Here is a 24402-nt window from a genome sequence, read left to right on the forward strand (position 1 = left end):
GAATTGCAAGTTCTTTTCTTCTTCTCAAGGATTGAGACAGTTGCTTCTTTGCTTTCTTGAATTGGGCAATGGCCATTTCTAATTCTAGCTTCTCATTATCAATAGCTTTGTCAAGTTTGAATATCTCCATAGCCTTGATCTTTTCTCAAGTTATTAAGCTTTCTCCTAAGAACCATAATGCTCTAATACCAATTTTTGGAAATATTCAAGACTAAGCTAAGTTACTAAGAGGGGAGGGGTAAATTAGTAACTTCTAAAACATCAACAATTTCAACTCTTAATCCAATTAGAATTTAATCCATCCCATATACTTTGATCTAATTGCATGCATAAGAAACTAAAAATATGAAACAATTCATAACATTGTGACCCAAAAACCTTCCAAATAAAAAGTAAAACTGGGTTGGGGATGATACCCACAACTTTAGTACTGCAGTATAAAGTTAGCCTGTTAAAGCTTACATTGATCACTTCTGATGATCTGCTCTATTAGGAGCAATAAGGACTGTTAGGTCCACCTTGTGAAAGGATTTACAAACATACAATTAAGTATGCACTCAGTAAAGAGATTTACAAAAGACTATTAGGTCTACCTTGTGAAAGGATTTGACTATTCCACCTGTTAGGATGAAATAGTAGATGATCTTTGATCTGCAACTTGATTTGCTAAATGAGATTTCTTTAAGTACTAATCACCTTGCTATGATAGATATGAATTTTTTGCTCCTTATATTGTTGTAGCCTTTGTAATTCACTCTTTCTAATCTTCTCTGATTAATTTCCTGCATACACTTTCTCACACACTCATACTTGGATATGAAACAATGCATTACATATATATCAATCCAATTATACAAATGAAAAAGGTGACCACAATAAAAGTTACCACAAATATTACAAAGTCATCCCACATGAAGACATTCAGGTTCTAAAGGTTGACACGGTGAGGTTCTGATACTCGACATCATCATGCACTTGGTAGACATAGAAACTCAGTCCATACTAATCACTTCCAAGTAGTCCTGAACTTGGTCTGCACTGATGACTTGGTAGATACTATGAAACTTGTCATATAAATGGAATCACTTGTTTACCATGACATGACTCAGCAAACACTATCACCTCAAGCTCGGTATAAATTGAGTCACTTGGTTAACACTGGACTCACATCACATACACTACAAACTCAGTGAACAGTACATAGCTCAGCTTGCACTGGTAAACTTGGCATACACTGAGATGCATGGTTTACACTGTTGATCTTCACTGTAGTTGTGACTACTTAGTAACCACTGAGATTTGTCCAAAGGACTCGATAGCAACTGTAGGACTTAGTGACAACTGAAATACATGGCAAACACTGTGAACTATACAATGATCTCGATAGCTATATACAATCTAAATAAGTGTGTGTCACTAATAAAAAACTTGACTAATATGTCAACAAGGTGGTCCTCTAACCAATCTTCTTCTCTTAGGTTTAGGTGTATTGGCCTTAGTAGTCTCTATCACTCTCTATTTTGTAATCTACTTGGCACTAGCAGCTACCCTAGTTCTTGGCTTATTTGGTTGTGGAGGAGAGAAGGGTGTCACTACTGGCTTCTTCTTAGTTCCTTGAGCCTTCTTACTTGGTCAAGTGACAATAACTAGGGCTTTACCCTTATCTCCTTCTTCTTCTTCCTCTTCCTCATCGCCACTATCTTTTTCTTTGTCTTCTCCAAGACCTTGTGTTATCACCAATAGTTCCTTTCCCTTTCCTAGGGTGCCCAATTTTTCTTCTAGGTCTTCAATCATTATTTTCCTTCTCTTCTCCTTAGAATCTATCTTGATATTTATAGTTATTATAGCCTTAGCTTCCTCATATCTTCCAAAAGATTCAGCCTTAGTGTCTATTTCTTCTTTCAATAGTGCAACAATGTTTGTACTCACTAAATCACTATTGATTTCATAATCAAAACTTTGCAACCATGTCTTCCTTGGCTTTACTGCATGCACCAATTCCTTAGGTATCCTCATCCTAATCTTTATTCTTTGCTTGAATTCCTCAAAATAAACATCCATGACAGTCTCAAAATTTTCTCCTAATTGAGTAATGTATTCATTTATCTATCTAATCACTAGTTTTTAATGTTCCCAAACAACATCACCAACACCACGAAAATAATTTTGTATGTAAAAGAAAATACATACCATGAGGGATCCAAACTTACACACTGAATTCTTTTCTTTTTTGATAGATGACAAATTCTTTGCATGCTAATTATAGTCTTTGTAGCTTGGCAAGATCATATTCATGATCTTTCATCACTATCTTCCATACTGATCCACTACCATACATGACACATTGTTCAATCTTCTTCAATGGTAAAATTTGTGAGTTATAACCCTTATAGAAAATTTGATTAGAGGATTAGAAATGTTTGTAATATACAAACCTTATCCATTTCACTCAACACTTGTGTTTGCCTCAACTTCCTCTCAACTCAGGCATTACATGGTTTTCTTCTTTTCTAGGGTTTGATAGCATGTAACTCTGTGAATTATTTTCTTCATGATCTCTACAGGTCCATTCTATAACCAATACTTCATATCATGTATTCTACTCAAAATAATTTTAATCCATCCAATCTTGAAATTCTTTGGAAATTCTAGGGAATGAGTTAACCCTTTCCTTTCTACAACTTTAAATTCATCCTTCAAGATTCCTCCATTACATAACTTCTCATATGCTTCTCTGATCTCATAGTCTCCCACTTCTTCAATCTTAAACATATAACAATTCCTGACATCATGAATCATAATAATGTTGGGGGGTATCGAGGATAACACACCCATTGAATCTCCTTTCATTGTAATTTTTGGAATAGAATGAAACTTTGATGGAGGAGAAGTGTCACTCTTAACCATTTGAATTTTACTAACCTCTTGGCTCATTCCAGTAGTAGATGAAGCTTCCATACTATCTGATAGGGTTTGCAGCCTTTTCTTTCTCTTCTGAATTACTTGAGATAGTTTAGATCTTCACTTGTTCAAGCTTCTCATCCAAATCACTCTTACAATCTTTTTCTAGTCACTAAAATCACCAAATTACTTTTTTCTCTTGAAATACGTGAACAAGGTATGAGATAATGTCTTTAAAATTTGATATATACCTTTTTTTGATTGGTTTAGGGTCCCCATTAATGCTATAAACTCAAGTAGGTGGAAGCCAACTATCTTAGTCGACATTGGTGCCTTTGAATTAGGTATTTTCTTTACATCTCAATCTCTTACATATCACTAAGTGGTCTCTATTGTTTAACTTCTAAAGTGCTTAGTCTATGTTATAATGCTCAATCAACATTGCCAATTTTACTAATGTTCGATAACCTTCCATGAAAAATTTCTTATGCATCTTTATATACGAAAATATGAACTTTGGCACATTTCATGTAAGGAACTAATGTATGATATATTAATTAAATATGTAGTTCCATACATACCTCTCTTTCTTAGTTTGAGAAGACATGATCAGCTTCTCCATTGGATTGGGTGATGTCATCTCCATTTTCTCCACTATTTCCATCTTCTACTTTCTTTTTCAATTTTTTATTCATTTCCTTCTTAATTTGGTCAATGTCTACTTTTCCTTTACCTTTGTCTATTGTTTGATTTGTTGATGGTACTTGAGTCCTAAAATTCTTGTTTATATGTCCCACCTTGTGATTTTTGGAACATGCATTATTAGGTGCATGATTATACCTTTGATTTTTCCAATAAGGTTATGTCTGAGATCTGCATTCATATGATCTGGGCCCATACTTCTAACAATTATAGCAATATCCTTCAAATCTAGGTGTAGTATATGCATTCCTCATTCTTGACCAACACTCATGTATTTGATGTCCTTGTTTCTTGTACTAAAAATAGTAACTAGTAAACTTAGGTTTAGGATTTTGCATACCATGTTTTTTTCAACAAATGTTTGCAGTATGACAAAGTTTTCCATAATGATAGCATGTTGGTTTTTCCTTTGATTTTGCATTCCTCAGCTCTCCATTCCTAGATGATTATCCTTGCTTAGTGTATGAATGTCCTAACCCATTTGTACTACTAGATGACTTTATAAGTTCTTCAAAGAATTTCATCACTTTCTTTTGGTTTTTTGAATCTCTCCATATATTTTTTCTTAGTTTCAATTCATTCTTCAATATGTCCATCTGTGATTTGAGATTTGAGATTTCTACATCCTTGTGATTCAATTCTTGATTCGCAAGCATTAATTGATTCATCATGTCTAGTTGTGTGTTAGTGAGCTTCTACACACCTGATATCATTTCTTCAAGTCTGATAGCCATTATTCATTTGTCTTCCTTAGCCATAGTCATGTATTTTTCAAATTTCTTCATTTGTTCGATCACTTCACATAATCTTATTGATTTGATTTCATGTTCTCTTTTTAGTCCTTTTATTTCTTCATTCAAGAGTTTGTTCTTTTTAAGTAGATCTATGGATGCTTTGTCATTTGGATTGATTGATTCAACCAGTCCTTTAGTCTCAACTTCTTCGTAGGAAAATTGTTTATCTAGGATAGCCAATTCCTTTCTTCTTTTGAGGGATTTGTTTAGATCTTGTCTTGTTTTCTCAAGTTTATGTAGTATGAGTTGGATGTCAATCACCATGAATTTCAATAACCTGTCTAGTTTAAAAGCCTCCATCTCCAATATCTATTCTCCAAGTGATTAAGCTTCTCTTAGAGAACCAATGTTTTGATACCAATTATTGATTAATGTAAATATAAAAAGTATAACAAGATACTAAGAGAGAGGGGGAGGGTAAATCAGAGTCTTAATCACTTTTACTTTTAACCAACTCATTTGCACATTCACCAGTTAACTTGTGCATGTAAAACTTGTAATAATAAACTTGTTGTAACATGTAAATGTGACCTATCACACACATGAAAAAAAACACAACACACAATATTTATTACCCAAAAACCCTCCAAGGTGAAGGTAAAACTGGGGTGGGGATGACACACACAAATCTTCAGTACAATTGTAATAAAGTTAGCCTATTAGGGTTACAATGTTTGATCATAATATATGACCTACCCTATGAAGGGTCTACCTTGTTAAAAGCTTAAGAGACTATTAGCTCTCACCTTTTTAAAGGATTTTACACTCACAATGAAGTAAGGACTCTGTTAGGAGATTTAAAAAGATCTGTTAAGACCACTTTGTTAAGAGATTTACCCTGATTCAAGTTGGTAAGAACTGATTTAGTACCTAACTCTCGATATACTCTGTAAGCTAATTTTTAGTCTTCTCCTTGCTAACCAATCCTTTCCTTCAATCTCATAATGCTTTTCTTCCCCTTCACTTCTTTTATTATGTCACTTTCTATGTTAAGAGATAATAGAACACTTTCACTAACTTCTAATCTGATCTCAATATTTCACTTCACTATTCACATATTTCTCCTTATTCACATGCATACTCTTCTCTTCTCATCTCCATTCCATGATGATCTAGGTTGAGATCTTCTCTATTTAAAGAGTTTCATAAATATTTTTCTAGATTCTTCCATAATTAGCCTCTTTGTATGAATCATTGATCACAAAACATAGGGATCTGTGATCCATGTCATAAACACGTAAAACTCTTTGTAACAACCTCTACATATATTAAATGTTCCTTCCATGTTGGCTTGAAAATGATTTATGTCAAAATATACATCATTTCTTACTTTCATGTAAACTCTACATTTCTTGACCTTTACTATTTTTTGATACTTGAAATTGTTGTTGCTCGGTCTATATTGTGTTTGGTACATACTATGTAACTCAACACTTGTATGCTTGAAACATCTCAGTCGATGTTGAGCTTAGCTTGTATAGAAAATACTCATTAACCATAAACTTACTTGGCTCCTATAGAGCTCAGTACATACTTACTTATGTACATGAATCGGCCTATATAGAGTAGCTCAATCGTAGTGATGACCATCTAATTCTACCTTGTAAATGACTAAGTGTTTGACACTAATAGAAAACAATAGGCAGAGATAGAAACAATATATTCAAATTATGTAAGGTCTTTAAGGTACATATAGTTTCTCTCTTCAACTTAATCTATTCTCTATTTTCGAACTAATTGTAGAAATGGTGTGTTCCCTCTAAATTTTATCTAAACTAGGTAAATGATTGAAGAATTTGAGAATACCTAGATCAATATGCTACAAAGTATCCAATGTAAATATCAAGGTAAACTTAATAAATTTTTATTTGAATTGTAGTATAATACTGTAGTCATATGTTCTCTATTAAGCATAAGGTAAAAGAATTACTTAATGTTAGATCTCAAACAATTGTAGAAGGTAATGATTCGATAATCTTTAATATTCAAGAATCAAATTGAATGAGACTCTCGATATAAATCATAGATGTCGTAAGTCCTCTTTTATGTTCTATATGATTTATCCTCATTAAGAATATAAGCCCTCTATTTTAGTCACATACATTCTATTCATTTGATATCATTAGTCCTCTATTTGTGTTCTTTACGTTTGATCAAAGATTTTATTAAAATAGGTATATATAACCACCTCAAACAAGAAATGATTCAATATTCAAGGTATAAAAAATATTAATCTCAGGAAATTCATACTATAAATGACAAACATTTGAATCTCTTTCTAACTTTGAATTTAAATGTTAGTAATTTATCAAAGCTACCTTCTAGATATATATTAAGTCTAGAATATAGAAATACCTCTGGTCCTAGATGGAAAGGTTTACATCTTTCTCATTCCAAGTCTCTCTGACAAGAACACATAGATCTTTTAGGTATGGTCTTTTAGTCTTCTTTTCATAGTTTTATTTCCTAACCATTTCAATTTCCAGAGTAAATTAAATTACCCCCCTAACCTAAGTCTCTTATTAAGGAACTTGGAAAACCTTTTTGATACAAATTTATGATTTATTGCTTCACTTACTTCCTGATTAACTTTGATATGGTGATATGAATCGTCTCCTAACAATCTTTGTATTCAAGCTAATAACTCACATGGCTGATAATCAAAATTCATTAATGCCCTGATCCAACATCAAGAGGTAACAAAAGATTCAACCCATAACTTGACACAAATAATGATTATAAGATTCATACACAATTCAATTGGAACACAACTAAATTTTTCCTCAATGAATTTTATTAACAACAAACTATTCGAACATCTGGTGTGCACTATTAAGGATAATAGACTGAGAAGGGAAAGCTTGTTAATATATTTTATATATACATTTCTTTCATCTTGATATCATTATCTAATCTCTTTATATAAATCTTAGGAAAATTTGTTAAAATATTGATATTAAAAAGTAATTTAAATTCCATTATAAGATTTAAAACTATAACTAAAATTAGATTATTTAAGAAATAAAATTTATAACATTTGTTCCCAAGAAAAAATGAAAAAAAAAATGAACTAGAACTTTAAACTTTGCTCCAATCTTCAAATGTATAAATCTTAATGCTTAATGAACACAAAGTAGAATAATTCTCACCTATGTGGTGAAGTACTTGCATTAAAATCCAAATAAAGGTAGCAAAGCTAGTGTTTGTTATCATAAAACTAAATACATTTTATTAGAATACGTATATTATCATTTTAGGTCATTTTAATTAACCAATGCAAATCTGGATAGATAATTGATAATCTCTATAATTAGGATTAAAGATCAAAATTTCTTTGTGATTACTAGTTTAAAGAAGTGGTTAATTCTATTGAAAATTGTAGGAAGAGGATCAATATCTTAAATATTGTAAAGAGACACATAGTCATTGTTAATAAGCTAAAAAATGGGAATTTTTATCTTAATTTTTTTTGGAAAGAAGTAATAACAAGGATCTTAATTGAAAGAAAAATGTAGGATCAAAGTTTTGTAGCTTCGGAGTTTTTTTTCTTTCAATCTTAGAGGCATGAAAAAGCAGGAAAATTGATAACCACCATGTGTAAATGAAAGGTGAAATTTAGGAAGCATTTCAATAATAGAAAGGATATAAATCTTCAAGATTATGTACTATCTTTACAAACATGATATAATAAATGTACATTTAGCAATAGGATGTACAAGATGTATAGGTGTCGAGTTCCAGTCCCCCACATGATGACCAAGAGAGTCAATAGGACTCAATGAGCATCAAGGATGTTCCTGATACTACATCACAGAATGCCAAGCCCTTGATTGAAGATGATTTGAAGAAAATTCTGCAAGACTCTACCAATGTAGTACTTTTATGTAATAATCCAATATTGGTGAGAGTGGATGGGATACAGAAGGTAGGAGTTATATTTGTAAGGGAGGGACCAAAAGACACATCAAATATGCCCCCACGAACTACAAAGGTAAAGGAAAAGGAATCACATGATCTTCATAGGAAGATGTTACACCAAAGACACCATCTGTAATGCCAACAATTGTCATTCAAATGAAAGAGGCAAAGACACAACTAGTAGCTACATCATTTTTGAGCCTACAAAGTTCAATTTTACCAACCATAATGATTGTTTACAAGGATGGAACAAAAGAGAACAAGGGTAAGGAAGCAAGTCATGTACCTATTCCACTATCACAAGGTGAAGTTCAACAAGAAGGAGAAAAGACTAGAGAGGATAAGTTGACTACTACATCTAAGGAGAAAATTTTCATATAGACACTAGTTACTTTACCAGTCTCAACATCTCCTATAAGTAGCAAGCTCTTTAGAGACCGAGTACACATGATATTCCACCGTAAATATCAAGGCTGAGTTCTAGCACACCAAAGAGTGTTGAAGTTACATCATTTGAGGATGTAATCTTAGATGAGGTGATTGTGCTACCAAAGTTTGATTTGAATACAATCACAATTGAAGAAATGAGCATTCTTCAAGACACTCTACAAAGGAAGAAGAGGCAAGAAATCTTAAGGAGGGAGCATAAGCGAAAGAAAGTTTTGCATGAAATTAAAGACATATTCATTGACACTTTTAACCTCCCAGAAATAACTGAGGATGAGCATATTATAGAGAAACTTTTCAACATTGTGAACAAGATTAAGGATGAAGACCTAGACAAAAATGTCAAATTATTAGAATGGTATGAAAGGAAGTTTCATACCAAGGTTTTGGAAAAGATATCTAGTGATATTGCACTTAGACAGGTTGATCTAGCAACCAAAATGTAAAATGTAAGGAAGGTGTTAGAGAACATTTTCTCTCTATACACAAACCTATGTAATGTTAAAATATTTACTAAGGAGACCCAATGAGATATTGATCAACTGCAAGGAGATTTGCAATTCATAGGTACCACACTGCAACAATCTCCAAGTAATAGTCAGTTACATTTTTATAGGTCATTGGCATCTCAGAGTAGGATTGTTGAGTTGCAAGCCCAAGATGAAAATATTTGATCTACTCTAATCAGTATCCAGTCCATGATGACACCTCACATGGAAGTATTACATAAGGAATTAGCCTATGCAGAGACACTATTAAAGAAAGATTCCCATCTTTCTACACATGAAGGCTTAGTTGACCTTGTTGTACAACTAGACATTAAATATCAATCCCTAGATGCAACCATTGGAAATTGGGATGCAAAATTGAAGATAATAATGAAGCTACACAAACCATTTTTGGATAAACACATTGTTAGTGTACAAACCAATTAACATAAGTGTCAAAAAGGGGGATTATAAATTTTTTGATTAAAATGTTTGTCAAGGAAAATTTCTACTCAACTGGAGTAAGTGAAGCAAACACAAAAACAAAGTAGCTACTCAGGGGGAGTAATAAGGTATAAAAGATAGACTTTTTTAAACAAATACAAATTTTTGAAAATTTTGAAGTTTTGAAATTTTTGTATAGAAGTTGAGAAGTGTATATACATTGTTTGACTTATCCATAAAATAACTATGTATATGCCATGACAAAGTGTTTTTGCAACTGATGTCAAAGGGGGGGATTGTTGATCTCATTTTGGTTTTAAAAAAGAAATGAAAAAACACTTAGTCAGTATCTAGCAGAATTATAGTGCATAGTGCATGTCAAGTGATCAAAGTAAGTTGAACAATCAGTACGAGCCAAGTGATCAAAGAATGTTGAGCATAAGTTTCTAGATAGTACAACCAAGTTATATGACTAGTATGTGCTTAGTCACTCAAGTGTTGAGTAGTTTATACATGTTGAGTGATTCAAGTGCCAAGTAACAATTAGTGCTAAGTTCTATGGATGTCGAGTTTAAGCATCAAATCCTTTGGAAGCTAAGTGAACAATGTTTGGCATAGTTACTTGTTATGGCACAAAATTCTATGTAAACCTTATTTGGCTGACATAATCATGAATTTGAGATTATAAGAGATAAGTATGGAGTCATATTTGGAATCCCTATGTAATACATGCAACCAATCATATGAAGGAAACATTAGGTGACAATAAGGATCAACCACAATCGTTGATTCTAACATAACCCATCTCCATCTATTTTTATTTAAGAAAGAAAAACCCTAAGAAGTTTATCATTGCGAGAGGAGATGAATGCTAAAAATTAAGAGAGAATTCATGGTGGCTATGGTGGCTATGAAAGAGTTATGCAAAGAACAATTAGTCTAGAGGAATAGAGACAAGTAGTGAGAGGATTATAAAGGATAGATCTAATTAGAAGGATCAAGATTCAATCAGTAAAGAGGAGATCTAAAATCAAGCATAAAGGTGCTAACCAAAGATCAGGTGTTGAATCATTCTAACATGTGATGCTGAGTAAATCTATTAGCTGAGTAGTCCTAACTGGCTATTGTAAATCTCTTGACCAAGTGATTACTTAATTGTAAGTTGAAATCCTTCAGGAAGGTGAGACCTAATAGTCTTTGTAAGCCTTTAATAAGGAAGACCCCTCAAAAGGTGGATCATAGCTTAAGATCAAATACTTTGTAGCCATAATTGGCCACACTTTACAAGTGTAGTAGTGAAGATTTGTGGGTGTCATCCCCACCCCAGTTTTACCTTCTCCTTGGAGGGATTTTGGGTAACAAATTTATTATGTTATGTGTTATTTATTTTATGCTATGGATGTGATGCATGTTAAGTTATTTTAGTTTATATGTTAAGTTATGAGAAGGATGTTGGTGATATGTTTTAGAGGCAAAAATTTTAAGTGTTGATTTCCACCCCCCCCCCCCCCCCTACCCTAGAATTTACTCTCCCATTGTTATTTCCAACAATTGGTATCAGAGCTGAGTTCTCTAGAAAGGAATGTTTTACAACTTTGGAGGTAAGATCTTGAAGATGGAAGTCTAAAAGTTGGGAAATGCTATTGAGAACCAGAAGATTAAAATACAACTTTCCCCACATTAACTCAAGGAGGCAAGAGATGAACTGCAAAATTAATTAAAGAGAAGGAGAGAGATAGCTATTCAACAAGATGGCACTCAATATCAAGAATTAGATACTAATGGATTATTTAAAGATGGAAACTTAGAAGAGTTTGATTTAGCAATTAAAGATCTGATGGAAAGGAAAAATGCCCTAGGTGAAGAACTTAGGAACCTAAAAATAAAACAAGAAGTTCAATCAGCATTGTTGTGTGAGACAACTAAACTAAAGAAGAAAGATAAAGAAAACAAAGCCATGATTGAAGAAGACAAAAGACTACTCAATAAAAAACTTGAAGAGAGGACATCAAATGTTCAAAATCTTATAAACATGCAATTGGATATAGTGAATCAACTGATGATTGCAAATCAAGAACTGAATAGGAAAGACATTGAGATTACAACTTTGGAAATATAGAATACCCTACTACAAAATGAATTCAAGGCTGAGAAGGAAAATCTTAACAAGCCTAGTGAAGCCATCAAGTATTTTAAAAAATTGATGGAAGCACCAAGGCCAAAGAATGACACTAATGGTTTGGGATATTCTACTACTAAACAAGGAGAATCATCTAAGAGTGGTGAATAAAGGAACAATAAGGGAAAGAACATAAATCCCACTTGTCATCACTATGGAAAATTGGGTCATACAAAAAATGTTTGTAGAAGTAACATTGAAAATTAGAATCTTAAGAAGAAATTCAAGGGACACTGTCACAACTACAAGAAGCAAGGACATCAAGTACATGAATGCAGGACCAAGACCACAAACACTCAAAGATTTGAAGGCTATTGTTACAACTATTAGAAGTATGGACACAAGGCATATAAATGCAGATCCAAATCTAAGTGGGCATAAAAAAAAAAGACAAAGGTACACAAAAATGGAAACTCTTATGATCGGGATTACAAGACAAGGTACAATTGTCACTATTACTAAGAATATGGTCACATTCCTAAAAATTTCATAACACATTTTAGAGGTAACTACAATAGATGGTTGAATGAGATTATATTCTTTAGTTGTCTTAAGATTGGTTATGTTAGTAGGAACTATCCAACTCAGTCACCTACACCGAGTAATGAAGGCAACAAAGGAAAGGGAAAGGTTAATGCTGAAAATGTGAAGATATAGATGAACAAGACATGGAAAAAGAATGAAGATTATAGCACATCAAATGAAAATGAGGTCACTTCATCCAATGGATCAGGTGATCACATCACCCCCAACTAGGTAATAAAAGGTATGTGTGAAACTAACATATAAAAAGTTGAATTATGCATCAGTTCCAAATATCTAAGATTTGAAAAGATCATATTAGCATGAACTGAGATGCAATCAAGAGATTGAGACCAAGACAAAATATATCATTTTGTTGTTTTCTATGTTGTTACTGAGCATGAAATGAATTCTAGTTATTGTCGAGTACTGTAGATATGATAGTGTGAGCCGAGCTCACTATGTTAGCTAAGCATGTTGAAAATCCTATGATAGCTGAGCTTACAATTGTGTAAGGACTAAGCAATTAATGTCAAATTTGAAGGGTTATATAGACAATTTTTAACTCATTTTCATCTACCAAGGTTTGAAGTGCATGAAGAGCATGAAGACAAATTGAAAAAGGAGTTTCAAGTGTTTGCAAATCAGATTTAACCACTACTTGACATCATTCATCATATTTGGGTGGTATTTAGCTTATGCTGAGTTATGTTGTTTTGTTTTTTGCAAACCCCGGGAAGTCTAAATGGCAGCTAGCTCTTCTGCAACAATTAGGAAAGAGAGGAAAGAAGTTTTCAATGTTTAGTTAATTAGTAATGATGTAAAAAAAACCCCATTCTGAGCTATTCTTTAGATTGCATACAAAGGAGATCCATCTGGTGTGTTATCCATAATACCACCAAAGCTTTTAATGGTTCAAGATGTGAGATGTTGCTACAATGGAAAGATTGGAGAAGTAGGAGACATGGAAATTAGAGAAACTTACCAAAAGTTATGTGAAAATGGAGTTTTAAAGGAGGAATATAATATTGTTGAGTGAAAAGGGTTGATGTGTGCCCTAGACTTTCCTCAAGGTTTTAAAACTAAATGGATCAAAATTGTGTTGAGTCGTATACGTGACAATCAAATTTGGTTGGAGAATATACCAATTAGGATTACAAAAAGGATTGTGCAAGAGTATCCTAGTAATATGCCTTCATCAGCTTTGACATAAAATTTACCTTTCCTAGATTCTTTCAAGATATAGCATTTGCTACCAAATACTTTCAAGTAACTTACATTGGGTTTGTAGCCATACCATAGTTCATAAGGAGTTTGATTCAATTCTTTCTTCAACTGTACTCTATTGATTCTTTCTTCAATTGTACTCTATTCAAGGTATGCACTGTAGTACTGATTACTTCCTTCCTATATTTGATTGCAACATTCTTTTCTATCATCAAGGTTCTTGCACAATCCATGATGGATCTATTCCTTCTTTCTTCTATACCATTTTGTTGAGGTGTACCAAGAGTTGATACTTATCTCTTAATTCCTTTTTCAATGTAGAATTCATTGAATTCATTGGAAATGAATTCACCACCTCTATCTGATCTCAAACATTTTAGCTTCTTTCCAGTTTCCTTCTCTATTCTCGCTAGATACCACTTAAATTTTTAAAATGCTTCAAATTCTCTTCTAGATACATTATAGTCATCAATCTAGAATAATCATCAACAAGAAGAATAAAGTATTTATCTCCACTATAACTCTCTATTCCAATAGATCCACATATGTTTGTATGAACTAGCTCCAAGACTTCTTTTGAATGATAGTCCTTGCTTCTAAAACTTATCTTTCCCATCTTACCAATTTGACAATTTTTGCATAGACCCATATTAGGTTTCCTCGGGCTAGGGATACCTCATACTCTTTTCATTTTCTTATCTTGATTAGATTATCAAAGTGTTCATGACATAATATTTTGTACCATAACCAACTTTCTTCTACTTGAGCAATAAAACATGAACTTTCACTCAGATCTAGGTAGAATAGATTACCTTTTGTTTATTTTCTAAACCCAAACAGATTTCTTTTTTCGTCTAGCAATTTGGCCTTCCCATTCATGAGTTCTACCTTGAATCCAATTTTATTCAACTATGCCACACTCTATAGATTATGATTTAGTCCTTCAACCTGATAATCATTATCACATCTAAGTTCATTGGTTAGTGAGATACAACCTTTTTCCTTTATGCAACAAGGTTCATTATTTCCAAATCTCACACCACCACCATCATAATGTTCCATGTGTTCAAACTTTGTTTTATCACTAGTCACATGATGTGAGAAGCCACTATCAATAATCCATGTATCATTTTTCCTCACATAAGAGATAAGTGCCATTTTATCTCCTTCATCATCAGATTAATCTATTACAACAATATATACCATTTCATCATCTTCACTACTATCTAAATCTTTAGCTATAAAAAAAGATTTACTACCTTTGTCCTTGTAGTCCTTGTAATTCTTGAAGTACTTGAAATACTTCTTGACTTTGAACTTGTTGTGATTCTTTTCATCTTTGTCTTCTCTATTTGGACATCTTGTAGCAATATGTCCAACTTCTTCACAAGAGAAATAGATTAAAGGAATTTTACCTTTATAATTTCCTTTGCCTTTGGGATACCTTCTTGAAAGAAATGCTTCAATGGCTTTAAGATACTATTAGAAGTGTCTTCCTCTTCACTTTCATATTATTTTCTTTTAGACCTTTTGGCTTTCTTCTTGAGTGATGCCTTGGCTTCAAATGTAGACTCAAGATTGCAAGAACTAGAAATATAACTTTATCATAGTTTTCTAGTTCAAATGTTGTCAATCTTCCAACCAGTGCATCCAAAGTTATCTCACTATTTGGATCACATCTCATCTCTTGAATAGCAGATACTCTAATTGCCTAGATAGGAAGAAGGGTTCTATGTACCTTGCTTACCACTATCACATCTTTAATTGTTCCTCCAGAGGGTTTGATAGCACTACCACTAGCTTTGATTCTATCAATATATTTTGTGATATTCTCATCCTCTCTCATTTTCATCTGATCAAACTATCACCTAAGACTTTCAACTTTGGCTCTCCTTACATTTTCATCTCCTCCATAGATGGATTTCAATTTGATCCATATTTCATGAGTAGTTCCCATTGTAAGATTTGGGAGATTGTTAGAAGATTGATTGCAAGCATGAATGTTGATGATATTCCTATGAATAGTTATTGCCGAGTTATGAAATGTTGTTTATGAATAGTGAATTTGGACACTTGGGCTAGTATGAATTAGTTTTTGCAGGAGTTTGATGTAGAGACATTGGTTGCTAAAACCTTTGACGTTGATGTCAATGGGGGAGAAGTTTGGCATGAAAAAAATAATGAGGAGAAATAGCATGTTTGAGAGAAGATCACGAGGAAGACATATAACATGGAATGATAGTTTCATGGAAAACACATTGAGGTATATCAATGGGGGACAATGATTGATGAAGAGGATTTGAAAAGAAAGATGAACAATCTTTTGTTGGTATTCTTGGAACTAGATTTTTTTCATCTATGTTGTGATCAATGCCAAAGGGGAAGATTGTTGGAAGATTTTTGAAAGCATGAATGCTAATGATATTTCTATGGGGGAGTATTGTAGATATGCTACTATGATGATATGTTAGATTCATGGTTGAGTTTGTCATTCATGTCAACATAGCAATTTTCTATGGTAGCTGATAGAAGAACAATGGAAAGATCAAGTTGGTATAGACAACTAATTGAGTATTATAACTATCCAAGGTTATGGGAGATACCTCTGAGTATCTAGTATATGCACTAAACATCTAAAGAAGAAAGGATAAGTGTAGAAGAACTTGTGAGAGTTTTGGTGATGGTTGTATAGAGATAAAGTTTACAAAGGCATATTCTGGTAAACTTGTTATATTTCTTAGCAAAGTTATTACTCTAAGAATTGACAATGAGGACATGAAGAAGACATGTTGGTGATGATGTAGCTAAGCTCATTTGTCATAATATTGCATGTACAAAAAGTTATTCAAGTTGCAAGGTGGAAGATTAATATTATCATTAAGTGTAATGTGTTCTTAATGTGGTCCTATAATAATTAATTGAGAAGGACTAACAGCCAACTCAAGGAATTGTTTTGAGGACTTGGTATAAAGAAAGGAAATTTTCTTTTATCATGGTATGGATGATATGTTTATGATGATTGATGATAAGTAGCAAAGAGGGTGGAATGTGAAGTTGAGAAGAGTAGTGCAAAAGTGAAGGAAACTTCATTGCCAAGGTTTGATATTTGGATTTGAGGTTTGGTATTTGGATTCGAGGTTCATGACCTAGTCTACAAGGTCTGACAATGATTGGTTTAGTTGATAGCACAAAAGATGGAGAAAGAACAATAGTAAATTACTTGTTTGAGCAGTGAGCTCTTCTTGTAGTTGAAATTGCATGTTTGGGTAGTGGGCTCATCTTGCATACATTATACAACAACTCCTAATAGGGTTGGAATCTCCTAATAGGGATTCAAAGTCTTCTAATAAGGACTCATTGTAATAAATGTTGTAAAAGACTCCTAAGAGGGTCCATCCTCTAACAAGGAATATTTATATGAGTACATCATCTTGTGGGCATCACTCCCACTGGGGTTTTCCCTATAATCAAGGATTTCCCTAGTCAACATATCTAGTGTATTTGTCTATGTGCATTTCATTATGGTTTTTGTTTACTTTGGTTGAATGGTTAAGTTTTCTTAAAGAAGATAAATGTTTTAATTGTTGGATAACCGATTCACCCCCCCCCCCCCCCCCCCCCCCACCAAGTTATTTTGGTGGACTATTGTTTCTAATAGTTCCACAATCTTTGACCTCATCAAATTTGACATAGTTAAGAGATGAAGCAATATCAATCATCATGATATTATGACTCTTTTTCTTTGCAATTTCTTCAACAATCATAGTTCCAGTACAAGCCTTGTATTTGGCGTCTAGATACTTCAGCCCTAAATTTCCAATTGTTGCAAGTGTAGCCTCATTAGTTCTTTCTATGCCTTGAAGTTATCTCTATTTAGCTTTGGGATCTCCCTTCTGTAAGACATCTTGATCTTTAGCTTAGGTCCTTGAAACCTTTTGTTGGAAATATAAGAAGAGTAATTGAGAGGGGAGGGGTGAATTAGTTACCACTAAAATAAATCCCAGATCCCTTAGATGTCAATACAAATCAAAACTCTATTTAAATTGTATTCTTTTGTAACTTGGCAAACACACATGCACTCGGTAACTTCTTAACATGAAAATATTTAAGATATAATTTGTGATTAATCTTAATTAACTTAGTTGCATACACATAAAGGAAATAGCATAAACACAAATGACACCAAGATTTAATGTGAAAACCCAATTTGAGAAAAACCACCATTTGTAACCAGTTACTTAATTTCACTCTTCGGAAGCGAGACCTATTAGGAGCCAACCCTATTAAAGGTTACAAAACACACTATTAAGTGTGACCCTATTAGAGGATTTAATCACCCTACTAGAAGTGGCCTTGTTAGAGGTCTTTAGACATTTCAATTAGAAATGTCACCTTGTTAGAGGATTTACAAATAGCTATTGAGCCAACTCTATTAAGAGATTTAGATCACTGCTACAATGGTTAGAAAGAAAAAATGAGATGACATGATTTATGATGCAACTAAATTGCTAATTACATATCTCAGTTCTGACTTGTATACTTGATCCTTCTTGATCGCATGCATCTTTGTAGCTCAACAAGGATATTCTACTTATCCTTCTAATTCACTTCCTGTAAGCATCATCAAATCTTCAATTCTGTACCACACCTTTAATCCTCAACTTGACCTTATACACACACACACACACACACACACACACACACACATAAATATATATACACACATATATATACACACATATATATATACACATATATATATGCATACATATATATATACACACACATATATATACACACACACATATATATACATATATATACATATACATATATATACATATACATATATATACATATACATATATACATATACATATACATGTATACATATACATATATATATATATATACATATATATATATATGTATATGTATATGTATATATATATATATATATGTATATGTATATATATATGTATATGTATACATGTATATGTATATGTATATATGTATATGTATATATATGTATATGTATATATATGTATATGTATATATATACGTATATGTATATATATATGTATATATATATATATATATATATATATCTTACACATTATCAAGTCGACTTGAATACAACTTAGAATAATTAATATTCATCTCCTTAGTTGGCTAGAACCAATAAATAATTTAATTGAACTCAATATGCCAAAACAAGAAAATCCTTTGTTCGCCCACCCTACTTGGTAGATACTAGCATAGCAATCATTTTCCTATGTTAATCAAGTGAACTCGGTTAACACTGCATATTTACAAAGTTCCTTTGGTAACCGAGTGAGCTCAATTAATACTGCCTCCATCCAACATTTCCTTCATTAATTGAGTGAGCTTGGTTAACACTCAACTTTTGCCAACTTTGCTTTGTCAGTCAAGCGAGCTCAATAGATGCTATCTTCTAAACTAGGCAAACTTTGGAATGCTTGGTAGACATAGGAAACTATCTTCAATGCCTGAGTGAGCTCAGCATACACTTACTAGCAATGATATGACATTTTGTGTAACATCAAAGATAATACACAATTAATCAATTGTTTCCAACACTAGGTTGTTAAGCTAAATAAAAATATTGGGTTTGTAATTAAAACTAGGTGAATCGGGGAAAGAGGATAAATAAGATTCTCTCTTGCCAAGACTCCTTGATTGCCATCATGTTCATTTTGCTGGTAAATACATGTTCATTCTACTCCTTTGATATTTTAGCCACCGAGTCCTTCCCATTCTACACAAAATTATTTTAGTTTATATCTATGTAGGTTTTTCTGCTTTAAAATTATTCGCTTTCACCAAAACATTGTACATCCATGCACACTACTTTCCAAGTTCGAGGTTTATATTTCTATCATGTTTTCATTTGTTTTCTTTTTTGTACTCTTGGTAGTACTAATCCATTATTTGTTTAATACTTTTATTATAAAATTTTTTTGGTTGAAAGAAATCTTGGTAGACTATATGTTGGTTCCTGTGTTTTTGCAGGTTTTACAACACACAAGAGAGATTATCGACCAAATAGAAAAATCACACATATGAGTATGTATCATTGAACTGAGTACCTTTGTGCTCTTACAGATGGAGATAGGTTTCAAGCTTTCTATATTTTGTCTTACATTTTTTCATTAATATACAATTGACATATCTGTGGTTGGGTTTCTCTCCCTCAAGTTGGATAGTTTTCGCAGGATAACTTGTTGTGTCTTGTGTTGTGTATATTTTGTCTTATTGCTCATTTCTTTTTGTTTTTGGTTTACCTTCATTTCTGTTATAAAACTTCAACACAAATTAGAATTCAATTAGCCATCTATATGTGCAATGGAAATAGCTAAAATATACTAAGCCATTTAGAGAGAAATTAACCGCAAGATACATTACTGATTTATGCAAGGTTTGTTTAACAATCTTCCAAAAATCTTTGGGTTTGCATTATAAGGTATTGTGCTCTTTTTCTTCCCTATTCACTTCCAAAGGTTTGATGTCATAGTTAGAAGGTGTCATTTTGTTGTAGCTCCTAGTTTTCTTTGTGGATTTTATTGCTGAATTTTAGAAAATAGAGTCATAACTTCTTGGGTAGGACCATGCTTGAGATAAAGACATCTTGCTCAGGAATTTTATCAAACTAATAGTGTGAAGGCTCTATTCTACCACATTTAGCATACATACCTATTATTTGAATTTGGGGAAAATTTCAAATGTCTCTTGTCCATGCCTATGTTTATAATAATTTACCACCATTGTAGTCCATGAGCAAACATCTAGTTTGGACATTATTTCAAATACTTTGTACAAGAATCCTCCAAAAGCCCATACTTCATATACATTTTGATGATAGTATTTTGTTAAAAGATGGCAAGTTTGAATATCATCCCATCCATATGATTGTTGACTAATTTCCCATTTGGAAAGGACTTTTTTTCTAGTGAAGGGATGCAATAGAGATGCATATTTTGAAGGGTTTAAGTACCTATTCATGCCATGCAAAATTTGTAGAGCATCCATTAGTCTTCCCTCTTTTCATAGCACGTCATAATCTATGGAAAAGTTGTTAATATTTTTGTTTCCCCAAATGATATTTTAAAAACTCTTCTTCTCATTATTATAGGGTGAATCCATATATAAATATGTATAGAAACAACACACAACCCAAATTACATGATCCCACAACCTAAGTAGATAGAACCATAGATAGGAATGTACAAGTTTTAATTCCTTCCCCTTTTTCCATGGAGAATTTTATCCATTGCTTCCCTAATAGAATATTTACCTAGTTGAAAAATCTTAACATAATTTATATTATAAATATTATTAAAGTGTTCAAGGTGTGACTACAATTTGTTTTTGATTAGGAAAACAAGTTTTACAGGGATCCTGAAACCCAAAGTTTTACAGAATAAAACAACTTACAGTAGAAAAGACAGAAAAAACAAAAGCTGCCTCAAAAGGCTAGAAACAAAAAGGCCCGAAGCCTGAGAAACAAAGGCCAGGAACAAAGCCTGGCGGGCAGACTAGTTTCCCTTCTTTTCCATTTCTTATAGGGTTTCTGCAGCGTCACTTTCCTTCTGGTTGGCCTCTTCCTCCTGGATCGTGGGGAGGAAATGCATCTGGTCCCCTTGACTTTCTTGGATTCCAATCTCTTTCTGAGGATCTTCCTGTCTGGTTCCGTGCTCTGTACTCTGCTCCACGTTCCCCACAAGGCCGGCCTTGGTCAGATAGTCCCCTAGATTAACAATTTTTTCATTCAAGGTATGGAGGGTATCCACAATATGTTTAGTCACAACCTGGTGGACGGAATCCAGCCTTTGGACCTTCTGCTTGAGCCAGGTGATTCTGTCCTCCTGATTGTCTCTGGGGTCCTAGCTTCTGTCTTTTTCCTAGCTGCCCACCTGGTCTTTACTACCTCTGGCCTCATGATCCTTGGAATCCCCCCTATTGTTGGTCTGGTTGGACCTATCCTTCAGAGTCTCAATTTTCTGGGTGTGACTACAATTTGTTAAGATCGATATATATCGATAATATGAATTGATCTTCTATATTATATAAATAACCACTCCAATCTCAATAGATATAATTTTCAATAGATAGTGAGTTCATTATCCTCATTGATACATGTATGAACTACAATCATAATGCCCTCTGCTATATATGTATGAACACTAATCATAGGATACTTTGTGGTATAAGCATAAACTTTGATCATGATATACTTACGTGTCTTAGGTGAAAATACAATATCTCCACAAAATAAATACTCTATATTGACATAATTTATAGTCTTCATTGACTTGGGGGTATTACATATAATGAAATTAATCTATTATCAAGGCACTTAGGCTAAATGCTTGGATCTAGAAACATGAAGTTGTGCATAATGGTGAACTATTCACTTGTCTCTATAAATCCTTTGTTCAATTGGGAGGACACTACTTGGAAAATTTAAGCCTTACCAAGAACCTTGTAGTAGGATGATTGGATGCATTAAGTAGGAGCACTGAGGAAATTTTTATTTGGGAGCCTATATATAATAATCTATTAGGAGACAGCTATGTAATGACCCTTTTTTCTCTACGATTGATATTGGGAGCTACCCCTATGGTAGTATCTTGTTAAAACAAGGTAAAATATCTTGGTCAACATATAGCTAATCAGTGCAACAAAAAATATCATTTTGTTGGAAGCTCCCAAAGAAACTAAGGAAAAATAGAGAATAATAGACTAATTCTAAGAGTTGAATATTATTTTCCTCAAATGTTGTCGATGACTTATTGATGCAGAGTGGTAGAGATCCCAACCCATCTCAGTTGGAAACTTCTATTTCCTTTTTTTTTTTTGTAACAACTCCTTAGCAATTGCATCAAGAAGATCACTTCTAGACCCAACCAATCAACTCTTCAATTGCTAAGACCTATTTATGGTCATTCTCCATCTAGGATCCACTATTCTTCACATGCCAACAATCTCCCAACTCTAATCAACATCCTTTATTTTATGATTTCTTGGACTCAATACCCTTAAACATGTATTACCTATCTCACTCTAGATCATTGACTTAGATACTTCCTTTTATATACTTCATCAAAAGGATTACTTCAATGTTTGATTACAATTTTTTAAGATTAATTTATATTAATAATATTAACTGGTCTTCTACAAATATAAATAATCAATGCAATCTCAATAGATATACTTTTCAATACACAATGACTTTAGCATCCTTTGTGATACATGTATGAACTACAATCATAATGCCCTTTGTAATATATGTATGAACAAAAATCATAGGATACTCTGTAGTATAAGCATAAATATGATTGATATCCTTACATGTCTTTAGGGAAAAACAAAATTTCTCTACAAAATATATAGTCTACATTGACATTATTTATTGTCTACATTGATATGGGGACATTACACATAATGCCAAAGAATATATTATCAATGTGCTTAGGTGAAATGCTTGGGTCCATAACCAAGAACTTGTGCATGATGGTGAACTATTTGCTTCTCTCTATAAACCCTTTACGTAGATGGGAGGAAACTACTTGGAAATTTAAGCCTTACTAGGAACCTTGCAATAGGATGATTAGATGCATTAAGTAGGAACACTCAAGAAAATTCTTTGTGGGATCCTATTTGAAACACTGTACCAAGAGACAACTATGAAATGACCCTTTTTTTCTTTATGATTGATATAGGGAGCTACTCCCTATGGTAGAAATTCATTAGAAAAGAAGTAAATTCTCTTGGTCAACATCTAGCTAATTCATGCAACCAAAAAACATTTTTTTGGAAGCTCCAAAAGAAACTAAGGAAAGAAAAAGAATAATAAATTAATACTAATACTTGAATGTATCTACCCTCAAATGTTGTCGATGACTTTTGATGCAAAGAGGTAGAGGTCCCAACCCATCTTAGTAGAAAACTTCTATTTTCATAACTTGGCAATAACTACAATTAATTGTATATCCATGTACACTAGGATTGTTAGAAGATTGGTTGCAAGAATGAATCTTGATGATATTGTCCAAATAAACTTCCACTATGCTCTTCTCAACTTTGCATTCCGCTCTCTTTGTTTCTTACAATCACTTCCCCATGTCATCCATGATAGAGGAAAATGTCCTTCCTTTATACCGAATCCATAAAACAATTCCTAAGTCAGTTGTTAGACCTTCTCAATTAATTATTATAGGACCACATTAAGAACATGTTAAACTTAGTGATAACATTAATCTTCCACCTTGCAACTTGAATAACTTTCTATACACATAAAATTATGATTAGCAAGCTTAGCTACATCATCACCAACATGTCTTCAACACATCCTCAACCTCAATTCTTAGAATAACAATTCCCCTAAGAGATATAACAAGTTTTTTCCAAAACATGCCTTTGTAAACTCTATCCCAGAAAGGACATCACCAAAACTTACATAACTTCTTCTAGACTTAACATTTCTTCATCTAAAGTTAACTATGTATAGTAGATATTTAGAAGTATCTCCCATAACCTTGGATAGTGAGAATACTCAACTAGCCATTTGTACTAACTTGATCTTTCCAATGTTCTTCTTTCAGATACCACAGAAAACTAATATGTTGACATCAATGGAAAACTTAGTCATGAATGTAACATATCATTATAGTAACATATCTACAATACTCCCCCATAGGAATATCATCAGCATTCATGCTTCCAACAAACTCCTCCTTTGGCATTGATGGAAACATAG

This window comes from Cupressus sempervirens, chromosome 5 (assembly GCF_028749045.1).
Source record: "Cupressus sempervirens isolate cs-2001-9-10 chromosome 5, ASM2874904v1, whole genome shotgun sequence".
Lineage (NCBI taxonomy): Eukaryota > Viridiplantae > Streptophyta > Pinopsida > Cupressales > Cupressaceae > Cupressus > Cupressus sempervirens.